This window comes from Pinus tabuliformis, chromosome 4_2 (genome assembly GCF_031772625.1).
Source record: "Pinus tabuliformis cultivar Carrire ecotype Pingquan chromosome 4_2, CPIR1, whole genome shotgun sequence".
Lineage (NCBI taxonomy): Eukaryota > Viridiplantae > Streptophyta > Pinopsida > Pinales > Pinaceae > Pinus > Pinus tabuliformis.
In genome coordinates this window covers 720159191-720171045 of record NC_142304.1, presented here as the reverse complement: position 1 = coordinate 720171045, position 11855 = coordinate 720159191, and positions in this window count along the sequence as shown.

Sequence of the window (11855 nt, the reverse complement as noted above, 5' to 3'; positions counted from 1 at the left end):
ATAGCGACAGTGTTTTCGAATTAGTTCATTCGTACCAAAAATTTTGGGTTTTGTTTGTAAGGTTAATTTTCATTTTGGACATAAATTTCTTATAGACGTCACCCCGTTAACTAGGTAGGGCTCCATTGCCCGAGGTTTATCAGCAGCAAGGTCCTATATTGTGATGGACGGATACCAATCCATGTCTCTGTTAGGCAACTCATATATCCAATTCTATAGTAAAGTTAATGCGGTTTGACATACCCAGATATAATATGTGAGCGGTGATGACTAGGGAAAAAAAACGACACATTAACTTTGCTATAAGGTTGGAAATAGCATTTCCCTCTCTCCTATTGCAATTTATTCCTGCCGTCACATATCAAGTCTGAAAATTTGTGTGTACTATCAAATGTGTCGTTTTGTTGGTTTAATAGGCCACAAGTATTGCCATGCATTAACGTTGACGCAATTTCAATATTGCCACATATTGTTTCAACGTAGCATCATAGCTATACGTGGAAAGATTTAGGTGAAACAATATCAAAATTTAACGTTGAGACAACTTTCACAATTAATACTTGATACCTCTTCAAAACCTCAGCTAATTCTTGGGCCATTTCATGCTTGAATGAGTTTGGGAGTTTCATCGATGGTCGTTGTTATTTCATATTGTAGGTTTCCACTATGGCCACTTCCGCCAGATTACTTGCAGGCGGTAGGGCAAAAGTACCCATTAAGGCAGGGTCTTTTAGGAGACCTACTCCAATATTTTGAAGCGAATGATTGCTTCCATGGATCATTGGAATGCTTCCCGTAACTTGTGAACTGTCGGGGAGGAAAGTTTGTTGGTCGACGACTGTAATTCCTCCTTGAAAGGGAAATGCAATCTTCCTGAAGTAGGTCGACACAACTGCAGCCATGGTATATATCCAGGGCCTTCCCAGTAGGATGTTGTAATCGAGGTTTCCATCAATTACTTCAACATCAATTCCTACTGTTTTGCCCCCTAGTTCAACTTGCAAGTTACTTAAAATCCCGTATGGAGTGTATTATCGTCCATCAAATGCTTTTAACGTCGTTGACGATCTCGACAAGGGTGGTGAGCCTAAATTCTTCCAGCAACTCATCGACATAATACACGTAGATGCCCCCTCATCAATAATTGTTCGATGAACAGTTTTGTTGAGGGCTTTCACTTGAATAAGGAAAGCTAGTTGAGCTGGTAGCTGAGGGTCATATCCTTTATGATCAAAGGCCACAAGATTGGAATCCCTTGGGCCAATCCCACCTATTGCTGATAATAAAGCTTGCTCTTGGGAGGGGCAATTTTGCGGTACCTCAAGTGTCGACATAGCGGATGACGATTGGGCCAGGTCCTCTATTATATTATAATTCTGTGCTATTTTTGCACGAGGATTAAATGTCGACTTGTACACTACTCCCTTTGGTGACTTTATCATTTGTTCAGGAATGGTGGGTGGCACAACTTTGGTCAAAGTTGTTGTCGAACTACTAGGTTGTTCATTAGCCTTGTTATTCGACACCTGTGGATTCCCGTAATCTTTATTCCTTGCCAAAGCATCATTTTGCTGCTTTGAGATAGACAACATAAGCACTTGGGATCGGGAAGCATTTTGATTAGCAACCAGTTTGGTACTCGGGCTTGGAAACGGATCAGTCAATACTGCTGAGGTTTTTGAACTCTTAAAGAGTTTCTTAACTTCAGCTATATGTGGACAATCTCTCGTCCAATGATCCTCATCGCATATATGACACCCCGCAGGGGGTTTCCTTTTTCTCCCTTTCTTTTTCTTCTTGCCCCCTGGTTGCTTCAGTTGTTTTCCCTTGCCGGTCGACGCGGCATTTACTTCCGAGGCAAGAAGTTCCTCATTTGCATTTTGACTGGAAATCTTACGGGCCCTTTTAGATGTAGCCTTTGTCGATTTCGTGTCTATCGTGCCAATCACGCCATCGATGGCATGAGAGTCATTGTTTGATTTAGGAGGAGGAGGAATTGAGAATTCCGGTCTAGGGGCGTCAGGTATTTTGTCGTAGAGCGTGCCAGACTGAGTATAGACCAAGTCTAGATATTGCGCATGAGCGATGACTTGCTCTTTCGTTACGACTCCCCCCTTTGCCACATCTTCCGTGATTGTAGGAAGTAAGGATTTGATAAACCATTCAGCTAATAGCTGATCAGGAACGTACGTTTTTACCATCCTACGACGACGTCGCCACTCATGTATATGATCAGATATGTGAGTGGCCGTTGTCTGTTTGAAGTTGGTTAGGAGTTCCGTTCCCATTTCATACCTTATCGGTAATTGAAAATGGGTTAAGAAATTCGTGGCTAAGGTACTGAAGTTGTTGAACGAATCTCTAGGCAATTCAATATACCATTTTGTCGCTGGACCAGTTAACGTCCTCTAAAAAAGGCGAAGCCTAATCGAATCATCGTTTAGGGTGTTTGATGAACACCACAGATGAAATGTCATCACATGATTCGACGGATCTTCACCCGGATTTCCATTAAATTTAGGAATATCTGACGGAAGTTTATGCGGAATCGCTGGCCACCAAGGGGCATAAGCAATTGGATCATTGGTCAGCCGGTTTAGATCTTGTAATTCTAGAGTTGCTACAAAGGGCAACTGTTGATTCAGGTTAGGCGAAGCATACCCAGGATAAGATGGAATCGCCTGAGCAGTGGGTCTTTGCATACCAGCATAATGGATTTGATGCTGGCAACTTTGACAAGGTTGATGGGCATAACCATTATAATATGGTTGTTGATTACCGCTTTGGAAATGCGATTGCCCATTACTTACAAAGACTTGTTGCTCAAGTCCTCGATATGATTGCTGGAATGGGGGTTGTTGAGTTTGAACCAGCTCTGGTTGTTGAACCATTTGCTGTTGACCAATACTGGATGATTGACCAAGATGAGGAGTCACAGTACTTGTTTGATCCTGAGTCGCTCCATATAAGGAGGCACTAACCTGAGGTTGTGATTGAGTCGTTGAGACAAGAGGCTGTTGTATTGCAACCTGAGGCTGTTGGGGTTGACATACAACAGGTAGCGCTTGTACTTGCGACGCAGTAACCATAGCAGGTATAGTGGGAATATTCGACACAGGGTGGACTGGTTGCATTGAATATACAACCCTTGGTTGCTGAGGCAGTATTGGTACCCAACCGCTGGATGTAATTCCAGTTTGACCTGAACTTTGTTGTAAACTCCCATATGGTTGTTCTCCGGGAGGGAACAATGAAAAGGCATACTGCCCTCCATATGGTGGCAATCCAGTACTTAAAGGGCAGATTGGCCTTTGAAGACACATTGGATCAATTTGTTGAGTTTTAACATAAGAAATACCAGATGATAATCTGGATGAAGAAATAGGAACTAACCATGTCGTCGAAGCAGTCCCTGATGGGACTCCGGCTTGTTGTTGATAACTTGTCGGGACAGATGGTATACCATCGAACATCGTTGGGGTAGCAGCAGGAGGCTCTGCCGCTGCTGTGTCGGATGACACAGTCCTGGATGTCGACGGTTGTTCAGACATATCTAGTCTATCCAAAAGATTTTCTAGCGATTCTACAAGAACTTGCGATGAAAAGAGACTAACTTCGAAGACCAACGAGGGAATGGTGATGATTATTCCGTTTAAAATAAATTTTAACGACGCTTTAGACACAACTTGATTTTTCAATTTTAAAGAGTCGAGAAAAAGCTAAAGATGACTCTAGTCTCCTTCGATGTTTTAACGAGCCCGAAGTGACAAATGCTCGGATGGACTTTTTTCGTTATAGAGTCTGAAAAAGGCCAAAAGGAACTGCTCTGGAGTTCTAGGTAGAGGGTGTGCCTAACTTTTCGCAAAACCGCAGAATACTTTTTAAGGTACGGGCGGTCAATCTTCCTGAATGCTGTGTTTAGTGCATTGCGATCAGTAGGGCGGCCGACACGGCTTCCTAAGGATAAAGGTTTTATGCCTATAGGGGTCTCCCAATATATACTCGACGGTACGTGGGAGCACAATCCGTACTGGCGCTATCGTCCCTCAGGAGGAATCACCCACCATCAGCGAGATCGATAGTCACCAGGCTTTACGACGCCGGAACACGTCTCTAGCCTAGACCTCTATGTTGTGCGTTAAGTTACAAAGCGTTGTTAAGTTCATTTAATTTATTTTAGGTTGATCTTTCTTAGAAGTTTGCCTTTTTGGATCACCACGAGATGTATGATACAATTCCTAAATGCAGTCTAAAGATGATAAGCAAGCTTTTATATCTTTTCAACAATGAAAATCCTAGCTACAAAGGGAAAAGAAAGACACCATCTTTCCTCAAAGAGCACTCAGCACACTCTAAATGCACTTTTCCTAAATCAAGTATGCAAACTATCAAGATGCAAATGCACAATGCAGGTGTTTGTTTTCCGCTCTCTTAATATTGATGCCTAAAAAGAAAGCTTTTTGTACAACTTTGAATTTGCTTTTAAATGACAAATACAAACAAGTTTACTTTTTCGAAATCAGAAAAGGTAGAAGAGAATACAACACTTTACGACTTTCGAAATGAACACTTGTTTCGACACTTAAAAGAGACAAACTCAAACCAAAAGCAAAAGTAAATGTATAATCAACTGTATACAGCCAATGAACTCTCTCCTAAGATCACAATCAACAGATCTGAATCAAGGGCTACAGGATGACTATTCCACTCTTGCAAAGGAAAACTGTAAATGACGCCACAAACACATAAAAACACTCACAGTCTTTTTGTACAAAAGGAGGCGGAATTTAAGCAGAGAAAAGGAGTTATCAGACAGGTACCTATGCTGGTTACAGGCTGCAAAAATCAGAGATCAAAACAAGGCAAAACAGAGCAGAGAACCCCAGTTGCACAAGGCCTAACTGGATCAACGCACCCTCAACACAGAGGTTTTGACATTCAGCGCAGGTAGCCTTCACGGGACCTGCGTTGAAATGCAGAACCTCTTCACAGAGTCTGCGCTGAAGGAGAAATGAGAGTTCCTCACTGGGTTCTCGGTCACAGTTTGCTATTTAATCTACAGTTTCAGGCCAAATCAAAGCAACAAGCAAGGTACAATCAAAGGAATGCTTTGAGGGAGGACTAAGATCTATCACAAAGGCTCATCAAATCATTTGTGAGTCCATTGTTGAGATCATAGACAAATCCAGTGATTGGATCAAAGCAGCAGCTGTCTAGCTTTCATCCTCTTTCTTGCATCGGTAGGGATAGCTAGTAAAATTAGGGTTTGCTAGGGTTTACGTTTCCTTTCAGCGTTCTAGTTTCTTTCTGCAAGTAGATCAGCCTTCTTTAAGTTAGCTTTCATCCATCAGTTAAAAAGATTCTTCTCAGAGCTCATAGAAGTTGGCTTAAGCTCCTAGCGGACTTGTGCCAGCTGACCAAGTGAAAGCTGCAGCAAGAGCTAGTACTTGTGCATACAGCACCGTCGGTTCCAAGTTTGTTACGAACTACCGGGTTGATAAAAGTAAAGAAGGGAGTCCCAGGAGTTGCAGCATTATTGCTACAATACTGGAGCTCACCATGTTCCACCAACAGTAAATACATATCCTCTAGTGCTCCTCCTATTATCTCTGTCACCTGCCATATCTGCATCAACATATCCCTATAGGAAATGTTTGAACCACCAAAGCATAACGCTTGATTTGTGGTACCTTTCAAATATCTGAGAATCCATTTCACTGCCATCCAATTGTTCCTTTCCTGGATTGTTCATGTACCTACTTACAACTCCTACTACATGTGCAATATCAGGCCTTGTGTAGACCATTGCATACATTAAGCTTCCAACTGATGATGCATATGGAACTTTAGACATATAATCCATTTCTTCTTGGGTATTTGGGCACATTTCCTTGCTAAGTTTGGAATGGCTAGCAAAAGGTGTACTAACTAGTTTTGCATTGTGTATGTTAAATCTTTTCAACACCTTTTGTATGTACTCATTCTGAAACAATGTTAATTTATGATTTTTCCTGTCTCTATTTATTCTCATACCAAGGATTTGTTTTGCAACTCCCAAATCCTTCATTGCAAATGAATTTGCCAATTTTCTTTTGAGCACATTTATTTCCTGCATGTTAGATCCTGCAACAAGCATGTCATCTACATACAATAACAATATAATATAGTTGCCATCATTTTGCTTTTTCAGATAAACACAATGATCAGAGTGACATCTAGTATAACCTTGTTCAGACATAAACTTGTCAAATTTTAGATACCACTGCCTTGGAGCCTGTTTTAAGCCATATAAGCTCTTCTTCGACCTGCACACTAGTTTCTCCTTCCCTTTCACTTCATATCGTTGTGGCTGCTACATATATATCTCTTCCTCCAAATCCCCATGGAGAAAGGTTTTCTTTACATCTAACTGCTCAAGATACAAATCTTCAACTGCCACTAGACTTAAAATAGTTCTGATTGAAGTCATTTTAATAATAGGAGAAAAGATTTCATCAAAATCAATACCTTTCTTCTATGCAAACCCCTTCACCACAAGTCTAGTTTTGTACCTCTGTTTTCCTCCATCTTCTTCCTTCAGCCTGTAAACCCATTTATTCTACAATGTAGTTTTACCTGCAGGTGTTGTGGGGAAAAATGCCTATACAAGACGATCCTATCCACCTAAGGTGTGACAGTGCCTTAGCAACAAACAGAAACAGCTACTCTAGTATTCTTCCTTTATGAATTAAGAATGAAGAGAGATGGATGGACTAACCGGTGTCTTTCGTTTGTCCCTCGATCCGGTTTCTCTTCTCTTTGGGAGTTCCCAGCTACTTGCCTTCTCGCTCGCCCAACTTCAAGAGGTTTCTGCAAGATCACAAGAAGAGAACACTACACAAAGACATAGATTCATATTCATAACTAGTTCAGGATTAGAAATAAACTAAACATACTAATGCAATCATACATCAAAGATACACCAGTATATAGGAGAAACCAAGATAGCTTTATTGATGAATAACAAGGTTCAGGAAGAGATACAACCCAGAGGGCTCCAATCCAGCATCTCCTTCCCAGCAAATGGAATTCCTATCTTCACCCCCTCCAAAGCATTAAGCACCCAATGATTCCAGTCTCAAACCAACAACAATTCTTTGCAATAACAAAATTCCAGCCCCCAGATCTCATGGAGGAGAGATCCATATATAGATGTTTGGAGAGAGGATGAGTCAGCTTGAGATCTGACTAGTGTCCTCTCCCTCTGTCAGTTCTTGATTCCACTTGGAGGTTCTTGCTTCCACTTGGAGATTGGGAACCTCTTACTCATCACTAGTTGAATTCACTGAGGCAAGTGTCATTGAGGAAGATTCTGGAAGCTTCCTGGGTCTTGACACCTTGCTGAATGAACTTGCCATTTGTCAACTCTCGCTCAGCGCACCTTGGTAGTGCTTCTACCTGCGTTGCAGTGCAGGTAGCCAGTGTTGACTTTGCATTTCAGCGCAGACAGCTAGTGGAGCCACTGAATTGATCCTGAATTGACTTGTTTTTGAGCAGTATCTGGTGGAGAACTTCTGTGAATTGCTGTGGTTTGTTAGCCTTGTTCCTCTAGGGGTAGGAACAACATGTTTAGGGACTTTGGATCCCTTAGATTATGGACATTTCATGCTTATAGCTGTAAGGCACAAAAATGTCTATAACAGCAGGCAACCTGACTAAGTCCCGAGTCTAGTTATGCATTAAGGAGTCCATCTCTTCTTTCATGGCTACCTCCCACTTCTTCCTGCTTTCAACCTGCATTGCTTCTTCATAACATTCGGGTCCACTGGAATCAGTCAACAATAAATAATACAATGAAGGAGAGTATTGTTCAGGGGATCTACTTATCCTGGTAGATCTTCTAACACCACTTTCAAGTGTTTGGGGTGCCTGTTTTTGTTGTGGTGGTTGTTGTTGTTGTGCTTGTTGATTATTATTATTTTCAGGCACCTTTACTTTTTCAGTGATTTCATCAAGAACTACGTATTCCTTGTTTTCTTTTTCCTGTTTCTTTTCCTGCAACTGATTCTTATAGAAGACCTTTTCATTGAATATTACATCTCTGCTCCTAATGATTTTGTGATTTTCATAATCATATAAGCGATAACCAAAATCATTAACACCATATCCAATAAAGGTACATTTCTTTGACTTTGCCTCAAGCTTTGTTCTATTTTCTTTATCAATATGGACAAAGGCCTCACAACCAAAAGGCTTTAAAAAGGAGTAGTTTACCTTTTTACCTGTCCATGCTTCCTCTGGAACACCACCATCCAAGGAACTTGAAGGCCCTCTGTTTATTAGATAAACAGCAGTATCTACAGCATCTACCCAAAACTGTAAAGGCAATCCTGCATGCAATCTCATGCACCTTGCATGCTCCATGATTGTTCTGTTCATCCTTTCTGACACACCATTTTCTTGTGGTGTTCTTGGAACTGTCTTCTCTCTACGAATTCCATGCTCTGAACAGTACCTATCAAACTCTTTCCTGCAATATTCACCTCCATTGTCTGATTTAAGACACTTCAATTTCTTCCCTGTCTCAATCTCAACCAAAGCTTTCCATTTCTTGAAAGTATCAAATACATCAGATTTATTCTTAATACAATAAATCCAAGTTTTTCTAGTTGCATCATCAATAAAGGTAACATAATAACGAGAGCCACCGAGAGATGATACCTGAGCAGGTCCCCATACATCTGTATGCACAAGCTCTAATTTTTCGCTCTTCTTTTCTTTCCCAACTCTGAGAAATCTGACTCTCTTCTGTTTTCCATAAATGCAGTTCTCACAGAAGTCCAAATCAACATTCTTCAAACCTGGCAACAAATTCCTTGAGTGAAGAATCTTCATCCCCATTTCACTCATGTGTCCGAGCCTATGATTCCATAATGTTGCATCTGCTCCTTTGGAAGTTAAAGCGTTAACAGAGTTAGAAATACCATTGCATAAATAAAATGTACCAACCTTTTCACCTTTTGCTATTACCAAGGCTCCTTTGGTGACCTTCCAAGCTTTATCTGTGAAAGTTGTCACACAACCTTCACCGCCTAACTGCCCTGTTGAAATTAGATTTTTCTTTAGATCTGGAACATGCCTTACCTCCTTTAGTAGCCATTGGTTTCCATTCTGCTGTTTTACAAGAACCTTACCCATTCCAACAATTTTACAGGGTTTATCATCACCCAAACGAACTTGTCCAAAATCTCCTTGAACATAGTCATGAAAGTATTTCTTATCAGGTGTGGCATGGAATGAGGCCCCTTAATCTACCACCCAGGAACCAGTAATATTTTCGAAAGAAAGAATCAAGGCATCTTGTAACACCTCACCTGTCACATTTGCTTCATGATTGTTTTCTTGTTGTGAATCTCCTTCTTTTCCCTTCCGATATCTACAATCTTTCTTTAGGTGTCCTTTCTTTCCGCATTTCCAGCACACTATCCCCGATTTGGACTTAGATCTGCCTTTCCTTGATTTACTGCGATATCCTGAGCTCTTTCCTCTTTCCATTTTTCTTCCCATAGACTTTGCACTCAAAGCATTTCCCGATGTCTCACTAGAGCTTTTCCATCGCATTTCCTCGCTAAGGATAGCACCGATAACATCATCAAACTTTAAAGTGCTAGATCCAGACACAGAGTTACTAATGGCCATTACCAAACCATTCCGACTTTCTGGTAATGAGCACAAGAATAACAAAGCTCTAAATTCATCTTCAAAGTTTACCCCTACAGAACATAACTAACTTGTAACAGTATTAAAATCATTTAAATGATCTGCAACAGATCCACCTTCCGACATCTTCATATTAAATAATCGTTTCATAAGAAATACCTTGTTTGAGGCTTAGGGTTTTTCATATAGTTTCTCCAACGCCTTAATCAAACCCTCTGTCGTTGTTTCCTTCGAAATGTTGAAGGTGACCGATGCTGCGAGGCACAACCGTATTGTTCTGAGTGCCTTTCTATCGAGAAGGTTCCATTCTTCATCTGTCATAGCCATCGACTTCTTTGTTTTTCCGCTCAATGGTAGGTACAGATCTTTCTGATACAGATAATCTTCCATCTGCATCTTCCATAGCGAGAAGTTTTGGCCGTTAAATTTCTCGACCCTAAACTTACCATCTTCCACCATTACTCCCACTCGAACGAGGAACCCTTCTTTCATGCAAGTTTATTAGCCAAATAGACCTTCGCCTCTGATACCAGTTGTTAGAAAATTATATATTACGGAGCAATGGAACACATAAAATATTGCAGAAATATAAACACACAAAACAAGAGAGACGCAGATATATGTGGTTCACCCAGTTTGGGCTACGTCCACCCCGAACAGCCAATCCTTCCTTTCTATTATCCAGCAAAATGAAGAGACACAACCTACAGCAGATCCGTTGTAATATCCTCTGTTTTCTCTCACAGTCTCACCTCTCTGTTTCTCACTCAGAGAATACACATTTATTACACAGCCTCAAATACAATGCCCTCATACAAAGAGAGGGGTTGCATTCTAGGGCAAAAACCCTAAACTAAACATAAGTTCTACCCTCAGATCATCCGCCTAATGAACGACCTAGATTGACTAGAAATTACTATACTTTTACAAGGCAATTTTACAGCTTTTTTTAGCTTCGGGGACACTGCCCCTGAAACCCCCTGCCAGGGGGGGCCTCCCAAAGGTTGCAGTCGCCCCCCCCCCCCCTCGGACCCCCCCTGCAGCGAATATTTTACGGGCGGCCCATTTCGAACTGGGGTTCAATGTGGCGATACCTTTGAATATAGAAGATAATCAGGCTCCACACCCAACATCCCCCGGGTAAAATAGCCACTCCAAGAAAAGTGTTGGAAGTTAGCATCCATCCAAACAATGAACTGTACCAAGCTTGTGACATATGACTAGGAGCGATGGATGAACCCTCCCCCACACACACACATTTCTGGAAGTTCCCACACCTAACTGAGGGACGGTAATCGTAGGTTGAGCAAAGCTAGGAGAAAATACTCATGACCCTATTGGCTAATTAGGATCAACAATCATGGTTAGCATAGATGATGGAGTAGGTATGAAGATGTGAGGGAAATTCATGAGATCTATAGATGAAACTGGTGGAATGCCCCAAGAAGATGTGAGAGGTGTAGACAGAGGAGTAGGTGCAGTAAACCTAAGTGGTGGAAATGATGACATCGTAGTTAACATTGTCGATGCAGAAGGTAAAGATTTCTTAGATTCCGCCATAGGATAAAACAATAACAAGGGAACATGAGTATAGGTAGGTGTGGAACCGTCAGGGTTCATCCGCAATAACTCATGTCCTAGAGGATCAATCAAAGGTGGATTAGTAGGAGAAGTTGAGTCATCTACCAATTTTTTAATGGAAATCAAATCGCTACAAGAAGGACCAGGTATAGACTCCACAACTATGGGTTGGTCAAGTTCTTGAGCACCGACAAGAACTCTTCGTGTAGGAGTAGAAATTCCACCTCATTCAGGAGGAAAATCATGAATATGACGTGACTGATGATGACTATATTCAACCAACGTAAAATGTTATAAATTAACACAATTAAGCTAGTGAAAACATCCTAAGGCAAAGACTACTGACTTAGACCAAACATCATACACTCGAAAATTCCTAGAAGGTAAACACACATGCAAACCAATCCTCGTATATGTTTTAGAAGGCCTTCCAAGGTACTTCTTACTTGCAAGGTCCCAAGTCTGCAAGCAGAGCTTTCAAGAGGAGGGTAACGAAGAGTTATGGTTTCCTCCCACAACCACCACCTATAGGGTATTTTTCCTAGGAATGGCCATTCTGGTACCATCGTCCCATG